Below are 15493 nucleotides of genomic sequence, written 5' to 3'. Positions count from 1 at the left end.
TTTCAAATAAAGTGTCCACGTGTCAAGTCACAATTGTGTCAGATGTCAATGTCTTGTAGTATTATTATTTTGTTCAATCTAGTCCCTATATTCGTTATTTTTGTTCAATTCAGTCTCTATATTCGTTATTTTTGTTTAATTTAATCCCAAATTTTGTTAAAATAAAACCATTTAATTTTTAAAATTGACATTATTATTACTTATTTTTTAAATTTAGTTATAAATTATAATATTTAATTATTAATTGAATATAATTTTTAGTTTCAATTATTAAATAGAATATAATTATTTAAATATAATTAAAATATAATTATTAAAATTTTAAAAATATATATTAACATTTGTAAAATTTACATTTAAATTTAAAATATTTAATATTTTTATTGCATTTTAGATATTAAAATCTAAAATATTTTATATGTAAATGTTAATTTTACAAATATTAGTTTATTTTTCTAAAATATTTTGAATATTTAAAATATTTTTATATATCAATTTTAAAAATATTTTAGAATATAAATATTAGAAAAAAAAATTAATAATTATATTCTTATAATATTTTAAATAATTATATTCTGTTTAGAAATTAAATATAAGAATTTATTCAATTTATAATTAAATTTAAAAAATAATAAATTTAAAGGTCAATTTTAGAAAAAATATTAATATAATTTGTATAAAAGATATTAAATTTAGTGTCAATTTGAAAAGGACAAAATTGATTTATTTTAATAAAAATTGGAACTAAATTGAACAAAAATAACGAATATAAGGACTAAATTGAACAAAAATAATAATATTACCACAAACTGACACGTGGCACTAGCATTGACACGTGGCACAATTGTGACTTGACACGTGGACCATTATTTTGAAATTAAAAAAATTTAAAAAAAAATTTAAAAAAATTAAAAAAAATTAAAAAAATCAAAAAAACCAGGAACTGACACGTGGCATGTACTATTCAAAAACGTTAACTATTTAAACACCGTTAGTGAAAAAGACCAAATTGACCACAATTTGACAAAAATGAGGACCTAATTGAACATAAAACGAAAATATGGACCAAATTGAATAAAATCAACAAAAATAGGGACCAAATGTATATTTAAGCCTATAATTTACTATTAAAATATTTAATTCTTTAAATATTATATATTACGTAACTTAAATGTGTGATCTTTTCATAGCTTTTTAATAAACCTCGATGTGTTTAAAAAAACATAATTTCAAACTCAATTGTCTAATTTAATAAAATTAGAAGAAAAAGAAAAGTGTGAATTTGTTTAAGTGAAAAAATTATCCCATGCTGTGTCTTTGTAAAATTGATATTGTTGTTAAAACTCCTTCCTTATCTTGTAAAATTTTTGAATACATATCAAGTTCTTTGGTTTCAACGTGTAAATTTTATTTCCAAGAAAGACGAGTAAAATTTAAATACGACTTTCGTGAAGAAATTTCAATTCGTTGTTGTAGAAAACAACACCATCGCGTATTTCAATACTAAGTACGCAGTAACAGTTTTGGCCTCGTAGCTATTCAATGAATCACATTCTGTCGAGCAGTTTATGGACATTCTTAGCTTACGTTTATGGACATTTTTGGTTCACGTTTGTGGACATCCTTGGTTTACGTATTCAGTGAACCATATCCCTGTCAAGCCGAACTTCACGTTTTCCAAAACTAAAAAGACAAGCGTACTAGTATATTGGAAAAATAAAACGTTACTAACGTTGCATGATTTTTTTCTTTCAAGCACATCTTCATACTGCACCGGACAAAAAGGGTTTTTTGAAAAAATTGGACAACGCTAATAGAAGTTGAGCCTAACGAAATATCATAGGGCAAATAAAAGTTCTTAATTAGTAAGGAGTAATTCAATTATCCAAAAACTCAACTTTAATTGACCAATTATATATTTTATCTATTTGTCTACTCATAAATATGATTTGATAAAGTAATGATACTCAAATTACAAAGATAGGTGATTTCGCTCTATGATTTAGTAAAGTTATGGGTTACTAGTTTATTGTACATGTAAATCTATTTAAGTATATTTGCAAACATGGAAATAAGAGTGAGTAAATAAAGGTATCTGTTAGCGGTGAGAAAATAAAACAAAAAGATGTCTCAGCAAATGTGAGATTACACAATTGTTCTTCATTTACATTCGTTTTTTTTTTTTACTCTTTTTTCACCTCACTTCATGGTGCAACTCTTTTCGTAGTGCATACAGAGTTGCACCATGTAAGGAATTATGACAGATATTCTTACCGTACATTGGATGCACACAATGAAAATTATTTCGCTTCTTAACCATGGATGTAGGTGAAATTTTGAATTGACCATTAAATACCTGTGACAAATGCGATTAAATTGTTGCATTTATATTGATAATGTTAATTGTATGAAATTGGTGTTGTTGAAATCAAATACAAGGAGTGTGATTTGGTAAGGTAACCATGAGGGAAATCATTTTTGTACAAATTGTTGGGAAGACGAGGTAATAATCATTTTTTTTGTGAAGAAAATAAGTTATATGATGGTGGATAGTTAATTTACCTCACTCTTTTGTCACATATAATTGATTTTTGTTGGTGCATTTGAGTGCTTTTTTTTTTCACATTGTTTATTTCTCACGTGTACATGTGAGTGAAAAACTTACTCTACTCCTTATATATTTAACAATAATCGATTTTCAATAGATATATGTAGATTTGAAAACAATATCGAATGCATCGACAGTCAAGAGGTTGATGATGAAGGTCACAATTAGGAATAACAATGGATTAGGTCGAACACGAAATGTCTACCTGTAACCCGATCCACAACAAAACATTCAATACATTACTTGCCAAATACTTATTTAAAAAATACTTGTGGATATCAAAATTTAAAAAGTTTAAAAATAAAATATAAATAAACTATATATATATATATATATATATTAAAATTTAATTTAATTTTAATTAAATTTAACTTAATAAAATAAAATAAAATAATAATTTTAATTTTGTGCGGGTAACGGATATCCTTCTCGTGTACGAGTAGTGTAATATTCCCAAATGACCCATTTATAAACGAATATTAAAATATTCCTTATATGAAGGTAACAAATACTTACGAGTACCAGCAATCCATTGTGAAATTTATTAGTAGATACCCGTGAACAAGACTATTTTTGTCATTCATAGTCACAAGTGTGTGGATGAGAGAGTTAAAACTAGATGTTTGAGGATCCCATTTTTATTTAAATTAACCCTACACAAATATATATATATATATATATATATATATATATATATATATATATAAATTTCAAATAATCTCATCAATTCAATTCGTTCATATTTGGAATTTTAATACATTTTGGTCTTCAAACTTTAAAAATTAATTAATGTAATATTTTTAACCCTAATTAAGTTAAATTTGTTTAATGTGTCAAATGTATTCCCCATCAAACATTGAAACGGAACAAGTCAAATAATATAATTAAATAATATGTTAGTAAAAAATGTGGTTGACATATAAAAAAATTTAATATAATTGAGTTAAAAATACTATATTCATAATTTTTAAAGTTTAAAATCATAATATATCAAATTTTAAAAAATAAACAAATTTTAATTTTGCGTAATTCAATAACTAAAATCGTACTTAACCCTTTTATTTCATTTAAATCAATAATCCACAATTTGTTTCACTTTAATTTCAACTAATCTAATTTTATTTAATTATGATTTCATTAATTAAAATTATTTTATTTTAATATAATTTACACTTTTTGTTATTTATTTTAAATTACTTTTTAAACATAAAAGTAAAATTATAACCTAACAATTAAAATTATTTTAATATATCAAATCAAACCATTGCTTAAAAACTTTGATGAGACTTGTTATTCTTATTTGTCTTCATTTCTCATATTTTCCCATAATCTAAAACAATTATATTTTCAAATTTTTTTCTTTATTTTTATAAAATCACTCATTTTCACTCTTCTTAATACGTTTATGTATAATTCAACATTGAAGAATGATTTCAAACACAGAAAACAAAAATAATTATTTTTCATTCAACATAACTTTTTTACTTTTTAATTAATTTTGGAAACCAAACACATATTAATTTTATGTCTAAAAATCAATTCAAAATAATCTTTAAATCAATTTATGGCAAAAACAAACTCTTCGAACCAAACAAACATAGACTGGATCTTCGATCCAAACGCAACCTAAAGCTATTCCCCGTGAAAAAATCATGGAAATTTCAACATGCTGACAAACAGACGATGAAAATGGTAAAACATCGTACTTGTAGAATCTGTCAGTCGTTTAGGGCGTTCGTGAAAGAACGTGGATGTGTGACGGCGGTGACATGGCATGGAAATGGCATACGCATTGGAATATTGAGCTGCCATTTTTGACCATTCATGGTATGGGTGAATGATGAAGGTGACGTGGATGGGAGTTGAGAAATAACTTCATATTCAATTATTATTCGTGCTCATTCGCTTCACTTCACCCTCGCCATCCTCCATCATACAGACCCACTCTAATAAACATTATTGCTATCAACATATTCCAAATGTAATTGTTTAAATTAATAATTTCATATACAGTAAAAATCTTGTTTGTATATATTCTCTTAGGAAATCACACAAGGACAGCCAATAGTTGCACTAATCTTTAGTTTATAAATTTAATTTTAGATTGCTTTGGTTTTGTACAATTAATGTTAATTAAATGAGTTTAGGCGAAGTAAATTATGGTTTTTTACAAGTATTTTCATCGCCTTTAACATTGGATTCACATGTTTAGATTTGAAATCACCTTTTTAATTTAAATTTGGCAAACGTTTAAAAAAAATCACGTGAGTCAATAGAGGCTGCCCAAGTCAGTACACGAGTAGTTATACCATTTATTGTTCGAGAAAAAAAAATATACTGTAAAATGTTTTAAGATTTTTTTTTAAGTTAAAAAAAAATAGTTAATCTATATTTGTTTGTAAGCCAGAAAGAGCATTTATTACAATGTGAAATGTGTTAACTTAAATGAAAGGTTTAAATTCATGTGAACCTTATTAGCAAATGTGATACAACGGCAACGTTTTAAAAGATGTTTATATAAACTATTAGTTTAGTTTGTATATGGGTAAATATGTTTCATAAAATAATTTGTTATGGTATCGTAGCATGCGGAAGCGCAGGATCGTGACAATTGGAAATTAAAGAGAAGCAAATAAAAGAGCAAGAGAAATAACACACAAGGATTTACGTGGAAAACCTCTGTTGAATGTAAGAGGAAAAACCACGGGACGATAATGAACAAAGTTTCACTATGAAAAGAAGAGTACAAAGCTCTTAAATGAGAACAAGAATCCTCACCAAAAAACACTCAGGTATCTATTACAAAGTGTGTCTCTGTAAATGTTTTTCTATATTTTTTTCAAGTCATGGAGATGTTATTTATAGGCTTCAAAGTTGAACCACTCAATAAGCCATATGAAGAGTCTTCAGAAACTGCACTAGTAAATAGGCCATATGAAGAGTCTTCAAAACTGCACCAGTAAATAGGTCATATGAAGAATCTTCAAAACTGAAGTAGTAAATAGGCCATATGAAGAGTCTCTAAAACTTAAGCAGAGTAATGATTAAAAATTAGTGCTTAAGTAACATGTGGTATTAGGAATTGAATGAGAACCACATATTCTAACAATCTCCACCTTGGTTCGAATTCTACAAGTGTTCATCGTCCGATAAAGCCCCAAAGGGCATTCAAGTGCTGTATAGACCAACCAAGTCCAAACAATGTTCAAACTTGGTAATTGGAAGCGGCTTGGTAAGCATGTCTGCTGGATTCTCAGAAGTGTGAATCTTTTCAACCATAATTTCTCCAACAACAACAACATCTCTAATAAAGTGATGTTTTATATTGATGTGTTTGGTCTTGTCGTGATAACGATTATTCTTGGTTAAATGAATAGCACTTTGGCTATCACAAAACACAGTAAGAACTTTCTGTGTTAGACCAAGTTCATTTACCAAACCTCGGAGCCAAATAGCCTCTTTCACTCTCTCTGTGGCTGAAATATACTCTGCTTCGGTTGTAGATAATGCAACAATAGATTGAAGTGTTGCTTTCCAACTGATAGCACTATTACAGAGGGTAAAGATGTAACCTGAGAGAGATCTTCTTCGATCAAGATCACCAGCATAATCTGAGTCAACATATCCTACAACATTATCAGTTGTAGCCATTTTTTTGTCAAATACCAAGCCAACATGAGAAGTACCTTTTAGATATCGAAAAATCCATTTTACAGCATTCCAGTGTTTCTTGCCGGGATTATGCATATACCGGCTTACCATGCTAACAGCATATGCAAGGTCTGGCCTGGTGCATATCATGACATACATAAGACTGCCAATAGCATTAGCATAAGGAACATATGACATGTACTCCATATCTTCCTTTGTATCTGGGCAAAGATCTGAGGATAACTTGAAATGTGCAGCAAGTGGAGTAGAAACAGGTTTACAATCATTCATATTAAACCTATCAAGTACTTTCTCAATATACCTTTGTTGAGATAAAAACAATTTACCAGCTTGACGGTCCCTGCGAATCTCCATACCAAGAATTTTCTTTGTTGCACCTAATTCTTTCATTTCAAACTCATTGCTTAGTTGAGTTTTTAATTTCCTGATAGAAAACTTGTCACGTGATGCAATTAACATATCATCAACATATAGTAACAAGTATATGAAAGATCCATCTTGGAATGTTTGAAAATAAATACAGTCATCAAATTGACTCCTGCAATAACCTTGTCCAATCATGAAAGAATCAAACCTCTTGTACCATTGCCTAGGTGCTTGCTTGAGGCCATATAAGGATTTCTTCAAACGACAAACAAAATGCTCCTTTCCAGGAACAATAAATCCCTCTGGTTGTTCCATGTAAATTTCTTCTTCCAGCTCTCCATGTAAAAAAGCTGTCTTTACATCTAGTTGCTCGAACTCCAAATCAAACAAAGCAACAAAAGCAAGCAAAACACGAATAGAAGTATGACGAACAACAGGTGAGAATATCTCATTAAAGTCAATACCTTCCTTTTGATTAAAGCCTTTAACGACTAGTCGTGCTTTGCATCTTGCATTTTCAACCCCGGGAATGCCATCTTTTTTCTTATAGATTCATTTACACTTTAATGGTCGTTTGTCTTTAGGAAGTTCTGTCAGAGTCCAAGTATTGTTTTTATAAAGACTTTGAATTTCTTCATTCATAACCCCTAGCCATTGAGAAGACTCAACACAAGAAACAGCTTCAGTGTAGCTGACAGGCTCAACACCATCATTTACCTCTTGTGCAATTGACAATGCATAGGCAGTTAAATAATCATTAGTGTATCTAGCTGGCTTTCTGATTTGTCTTATTGGTCTGTCCCGAGCAATAGAATAATCATCTCCTTGTTGTTGAATAGGAGAAGTGGTTCTATCATCACATTAATCATCATCATCATGATCATTATTGGATTCATTTGTAGAGGAAGATGGGACATCAATACCAGGAACTTCAGATTTGAATTCAAACTTCACCTTCTCATTAGTACCCTGTATAGTACCTGTATTGGTAGAAGAAGGCACAAAAGACTGTTTTCCAGAAGATAATAATGCATCCTCATTGAAAATTACATCTTTGCTAAGAATTAGCTTTTGAGACTTTGACTCAGAGCACCATAAACGATACCCCTTTGATTCAGATGCATAACCTAGAAATATGCACTCAATAGCTCTTGGAGCTAATTTGCCATTATTAATATGTGCATATGCAGGACATCCGAAAATTCTTAAATTAGAATAATCAACAAGATTACCTGACCAAATCTCTTCTGGAACTTTGAAGTCAAGTGCTGAATGTGGAGAACGATTGACCAAGTAGCATGCAGTAGAAACTGCCTCGGTCCAAAGATCATGTCGATCCCATATCCCAGCATTTGAGAGCATACAACGAGCTCTCTCAAGTAGAGTCCTGTTCATTCGTTCTGCAACACCATTTTGTTGGGGATTCCTTGGAATGGTTTTGTGTATAACAATACCATTATTTGTGCAAAACTCATTAAAGTCACCATTACAAAACTCTAATCCATTATTTGTTTTGAGCTTCTTTACTTTATTCCCAGTCTGGGTTTCAACAAGAGTTTTCCACTTCTTGAATGTGGGGAAAGTCTCATTTTTATGTCGCAAAAAATAAACCCAAACCTTACGGGAAAAGTCATCAATGATAGTCATCATATAACGACGTCCTCCATAGGAAGGAACTTTAGAAGGCCCCCAAAGATCAGAGTGAATATAATCAAGAATACCTTTTGTATTGTGAGTTGTTGTAGAGAAACTAACCTTTTTTTGTTTCCCAAAAGCACAATGTTTGCAAAACTCCAACTTACCAATGACATGCTTACCAAGATATCCTTGCTTGCTTAGAAGATGCATGCCTTTTTCACTCATATGGCCTAGGCGCATGTGCCATAATTTAGTGACATCATTTTCAGCCATAGAAGATGATACAACTACTGAACCTGTCACAACAGTCCCTTGCAGGACATATAAGCTTCCAATTCGGTTAGCTTTCAAGAGAACAAGAGAACCTTTTGATACCTTTAGAACTCCACCTTCAGCTGAGTACTTGCACCCGAGATATTCAAGAGTGCCAAGTGAAATTAAGTTTCGCTTTAATTCGGGTATATAGCGAACATCAGACAAAGTCCTGACGACACCATCATTAGTCTTGATCTGAATTGTACCTATTCCTGCAATCTTGCATTGGGCATCATTACCCATCAAGACAACACCACAATCAACAAATTCAAAAGTAGTGAATAAGTCCTTATAGGGACACATATGAAAAGTACATCCAGAATCAAGGATCCACTCTGTTTTACTCCTCTTATTAGAAGAGACAACAGACAAAGTAATGTCACCGTCAGAGTCAGCTTCAATATTGGCAGCTTCAGGGGATTGTGCGGCTTTTCCTTTTTCTTGTTTTTCTTGTTTTTTCTTCAAGATAAAACAATCAGAAATCTCGTGTCCAGGTTTCTTACAATAGCGACAAAATTTGTTGGATTTGCGTCCCCTAGACTTGGATCTGAACTTTTTGTCACTTGTACTCCTTCTTTCTTGAGTTCTACCTCTGACACTTAAACCCTCACCCTTGTCCACAGAATGAACTTCAAGATCAAATTTTTCTTTGGACAATAAATTAGATTTAACATCTTCAAAGGATAAGGTATCATTATTTCCATACAACATAATTTCTTTGAAGTGTTTATAGGTAGAAGATAGAGAGACAACCAACAAAACAGCTTTATCTTCATCATCAATTTTAATATCAATATTTTCCAGATCCAAAAGGATAGAATTAAACTCATTAAGGTGAGATTGAATAGGAGTACCTTCAACCATTCAAATGGTATACAAGCGTTCTTTGAGACGAAGCTTGTTTGCAAGGCTCTTGGTCATGTATAAAGACTCTAACTTTAGCCATAATGCAGCAATGGTTGTTTCATTTGCTACTTCACGGAGAACCTCCTTTGATAAAGAGAGTTGGATTGATGATAGCGCCTTTTCATCCAACTCCTCCCACTGCTCATCAGTCATGGAAGCTGGCTTATTTTCTATTCCATCTAAAGCCTTCTTTAATCCACTCTGGGTTAGAACAGCCCTCATTTGGACTCGCCAAATAGAAAAACTAATCTTGCCATCAAACTTCTCAATGTCAAATTTTGCAGACATTTTGGAATTTCCAACTAAGAGCTCTGATACCACTTGTTATGGTATCGTAGCATGCGGAAGCGCAGGATCGTGACAATTGGAAATTAAAGAGAAGCAAATAAAAGAGCAAGAGAAATAACACACAAGGATTTACGTGGAAAACCTCTGTTGAATGTAAGAGGAAAAACCACGGGACGATAATGAACAAAGTTCCACTATGAAAAGAAGAGTACAAAGCTCTTAAATGGGAACAAGAATCCTCACCAAAAAACACTCAGGTGTCTATTACAAAGTGTGTCTCTGTAAATGTTTTTCTATATTTTTTTCAAGTCATGGAAATGTTATTTATAGGCTTCAAAGCTGAACCACTCAATAAGCCATATGAAGAGTCTTCAAAAACTGCACTAGTAAATAGGCCACATGAAGAGTCTTCAAAACTGCACCAGTAAATAGGTCATATGAAGAGTCTTCAAAACTGAAGCAATAAATAGGCCATATGAAGAGTCTCTAAAACTTAAGCAGAGTAATGATTAAAAATTAGTGATTAAGTAACATGTGATATTAGGAATTGAATGAGAACCACATATTCTAACACAATCTTACAGATTATTGGTTGTTTAACATGCTTTAAGGGTTGCTTTTTTCATTTAAAGTTGAAATTTTATTTCGATAATAAACAATTACACTTTTAGAGGACATAAAATACAGAATGAAAGTTAAATACTAATATAAAAAACATTAATATTTTGTTTGGAATAAATAGAAAGTGAAGGATAATGAAAAAGGAATTGAATCTCAATTATGTTACACAAACTCTAAATTTTATGGTTCCCCCAGTGAAACATTCGAAATTTTAATCATGTAGTGAGACAAACTTTTGATATAATTCAAAGATAAATTCCATTTCATCCTTTTGCATTTTTAATTTGATCTCTTTCGATAAAAAATTGGACTTTCAATTATACGTTTATCTTCAATGTTATTTATGAAAATTTTAATCCTTGATTTTCCCTTCACGTAAATATCTTGTTTTTGTTAAGTTGAAGTTCAATCACCAATGGAAAAATAGATTTCAATATTTTATTTACCTTGAATTTCTACCATTGAATATTTTTTTAATATTTGTTAAACAATATAACAATTAAAAGTATACGTTCAGAAAATTATTGAGAAATATTTATTTGATGTTGTTATTACGTCAAAAAAGATAAAGTTGTTGTTTTTTATATGTCTAAGTGTTATTTAACCATGTGTATAATTATTGTTGTATTTTATATAATTTTATTATATAAAATTATTATTCTCTATTATTATTGTGGATTAACATTAATTAATAAATTAAATTATTTGTAAATATCAATTATATTGCACAATTGTTATTAATTTATGGATAGTATATATTCGGTTTCTGATGAATGATCCGTGATGGGTTGGATTGTTCAATGATAGGTCTGTGATGGACTTAAGTATTCAGGAACTTGTTGAGAGATACCTGGTCTCTGCTGGTAAGGATATAAAATTGATATCCCATTAGTCAGTTCTATGAGACAATGTAAAAACACATTTGTAAGATACCTTTTAGAAAACCCTACCAGAAAGAGAACAGTATTATCTCACATGTAAACTAATTTTAGTCTTTCATTGATTTGATTTGGAATATCAGATATCATTATTCATCTATATTGTCCTTAATTACTGATTAGATACGCTTCTGCATATTATTATTATTATATTAGTAGAAACTGCTTTTAATATTGGGATAATTCAATTATATCGATTGTTTGATGCTTCTTATAATATTTTTTGGATTCATAATTCAACATAATTTACTATTAATCAATGGTGTAAAAATTTTAAATGAATTGGAAAAATTGACGAACTAATAAATTAGGCGGCTAATAATGTAATAGATTAAGACCTAACCAGTTAGGTTAATAACAAAATCGATTGAAATTATCATAACAGTTATTTGTTCATTTAATCTGAAATTTTGTCTTCGTAAAACTGAACAATTCATTTATGCAAAAGATTAAGAGAAAATTTTATTCAAAAAATGTAGGAATGAATCGACAATAACGTGAGTTAGAAAAACACCACTTAAAATGTGGCTAAATTTTAAATACATTAGTGTAACAAGATAACGTTTTCCAAATAACTTATAAGTAGAAATTGTTTCAAAAAATAATTTATCATTTGGTGAAACTAAAACTGTGCATGAAAAAAAGTAATATTGAAAATTTGCAAAGTTGTATCTTGGGATATATTTCACTTTTTAAAACAAACTTTTATCTCACTTCCCATAAACATAATTGGTTGATTATTGATTATGACAAATTCTTCTCTTGATATGATTTATAAATCAATTAAGAATAAAATAATCAAATTTTCAAGTAAGAATAACACTGTCTCATGCTTAACTTTGTGCATCATTGACACACAATTCACATATTAACTTTGTGCATCAAAATATACTAAAACCGAAAAAACAAACAAACTTTTATTTATATATTAATTTACATGTATAAAAAAATGGGTGGGCCAAAGCCTTCCCCTATAAGACAACAAAGCTCCACAACTTCTTATATGAGTTATTGAAGGATCATGTTTAGAAAATGGTAAGAAAACAAAATAATAAATTATTGAAAAAAATAATAAAATATTTGAACAAATATAACAGAAAAATGAAAATACACACGAGATACGAATAAATAAAATTGAAACGAGCATGAATGTATCTACAATTATGGAAAAAAAATTGAAATGAAAAAAAAAAAAACAAGTTAATGAAGTCCATCTAGAAAATAAATAATTGTCGTTGATGAATTGAAATGTCTCTGGTTATCTCTTTCGTGATCCCTTCTAAATTTTTTTATTAAATTAACCTTATATCTCGATATTGATCATCCTAGTTAATTAGTGAAATATTAATTATAGTTTAGAAGTTTGATTTTGTTTTACTCACCCTAAATACATATTATATTATATGCTTATATATTTATTCTTATAAATTATATGTTTGTTTTACAAAGCAGGTCGTTACATAGATCATATATATATATATATATATATATATATATATATATATATATATATATATATATATATATTTGTTGTATTTAATACTATTTTAAATAATTAATTATGTTATTTTTTAACCATGAAATAATTATCAATTAAATTATAGAACACACTTTTTGAAATCATAGGTGTAATGTCCCAATTTAGTTGAATAATTCAAATAAATAGAACTATGCATGTTTATAGTATAAAATAGGGCACCAACACAAAGTATATTTAGAATTAACATTTTTCAGTTATCCCAAATTATTTGAAAATTTGCTCACAGGGCAAGAAATTACAAAATAACAGTACACAAGAAGAAAGGCTCAACAATGAGCAATAAAGGATCCAAGAAACCTAACTACACTGCAACCTTCCTGCCAACATCACGATCACAAGAGTCTCCACATATGCTCACACCAAAGATTTGGTGATCATCACAAAAAGGAAAAGTCAAAGAAGAAAACAAACACAAAGAGAAGGGGTAAGATATAGTAAAAATATTTTTCAACATGTTATTAAGCAAGTAAATGTTAAATCAGGTTATAAACATACAAAGTAGTAAGCACCCAATTCATGTGATAACAAACAAATGCAGGACCCTCTGACTCAATTATCTGGATTATACTTTTGATATAGAATTCTAAAGGAAGTATGCGCCTATGGTGGTTTCTAAACTCTGCAGAGTCTAAACGCAAGGGGTTATCACCCAACCACACACACGATTAATTCTCTAATGTCTTGGACCTCCTGCACTCTCACCACATAAATCATTATGCTCTATGTGAGCGTGAATGATTATTAGAGTTCATGATACTTTCTTTTATCTAAACATTTTTCATAAGGTATACACTAACCACCATCACCAAAAGTTTCCCTTAAAACTCTTTTACCAACAATTTCCACATGTCATCTCAATCATTAAAGTCTAATGCCAATCCACCACCAACCAAACAAGTCATGTTTTCCATTTCATACTCAACACAACAATATTTCATTTAATCTCATACTTTATAAATGCATACCATGACATACATATATCACAAAATAGTATTCATCCCAAATAAGTGAGTGTCAACATTTAAGTACCTGCAATTCCATACAATCAAACACAACACACAACCATAATTCTTCCACCAAAATTCATAAAACAATTTATTATCACAAAACCAACATCACTGCAGTAATGCGTGACACATTTCTCAAACTACAGACATCTAATCGACGATCCAACCGGTCAAACCACAAAATAACATGTTATGAACAAAATGTCCAAATTTGAGCTCAATCTAACGGGAAGTCAATTTTACTAAAACTGCACATATAAAAAAAAAAGACATAGTCGCCCAGCGACCACCCGACGCTTTTAGAATATAAAAAATAACGTCAAATATCACACTTTCATGAATATTTGAACCTTAACTTGGAAATACACCAAAAATTAATGTTTTCCTCAATTTTGTCTCATATTCCATACAACACTAATCACATAAAATAAGAAATCATGTGAATACAATGTGTAGATCCCATTACCTTAATAAAACTTAGCCAAACGAAACAGGAACCAGCAAAATAACTTTAAAATGTGAAACCCAATTTCCCTTACCTAGAATAAGAGGACTGCGGTGTAAGAAAGCTCTAACAAGGCTCACTACAACACAACAGTAACAGTAGCTTAAGAAGCTGAAAAAGAAGGACGTACAAGTATGAAAATGAGACATTGACAAAGACTACGTGAGACCATAATTTAGAAACAAAGACAAGCATAAAGAAAATGGGGTTTTAATGTAACTTACAGGGATATATGAGCTCAGGCAGCTCCGAACAAGGACGATCACTGGCTCAAGGAGCAAAAGTTGGCATCCTAACAAAGTTCTTGCAGCACTATAAGGAGGCAAAAACTGTTTTATGTAAAAAGTAACAGAATGAGAAGTAAGTGATTGTGAGGGGTCTAAAGGATACAAAGTGGGTTGAACTTGGATCCTTGAAAAGGTTAGGCCCAATCCCTTCTTTAGGATAAAGTTTAAATAGAAAAAAGATCTTACAATATGTATTCATTACTAAAAAGTATATATATATATATATATATATATATATATATATATATATATATATATATATATATATATATATATATATATATATATATATATATATATATATATATATATATATATATATATATATATCAATAGACAATTTAATATAAAAATAATTACAATATTTTAATTAATTTTTTACTACCAAAAACAAATATTTCTGTCTCTTTAACAACTTCAATTTAAATAATTGATTAAGTTGTTTCACGTTTTTTTTTTCACAAAATTAAAAATATCGAAACTACATACGAGTTTGTTGCCAAACTATTTTGTCAAATAATCTTCTCTATTTATTTTCTTAATAACTTTACCCGTTTGAAACTAGAACATGGTTGTTTATGTATTGAGGCTAATAATGTTAAAATACTTTAGGGCGAATTCAAAATTTATTAGTTTTTGTCCTTATTTCATGTATATATCACAATCAAATGAAGAATAATTCCATCGTGAAACGATGCTTTTTTTTAGAGTTAAACACGAAATTCTTGTAAGTAAATTAAAATGAGTATGTCTGAACAAATCTATAATAATAATATCCATACAATCTTTTAACGAAGCTCTA

The sequence above is a fragment of the Vigna unguiculata genome, chromosome 9 (genome assembly GCF_004118075.2).
Source record: "Vigna unguiculata cultivar IT97K-499-35 chromosome 9, ASM411807v1, whole genome shotgun sequence".
NCBI classification, from domain to species: domain Eukaryota; kingdom Viridiplantae; phylum Streptophyta; class Magnoliopsida; order Fabales; family Fabaceae; genus Vigna; species Vigna unguiculata.
The sequence above is the reverse complement of the archived record's forward strand: the minus strand, read 5'-3'. Positions refer to the sequence as shown.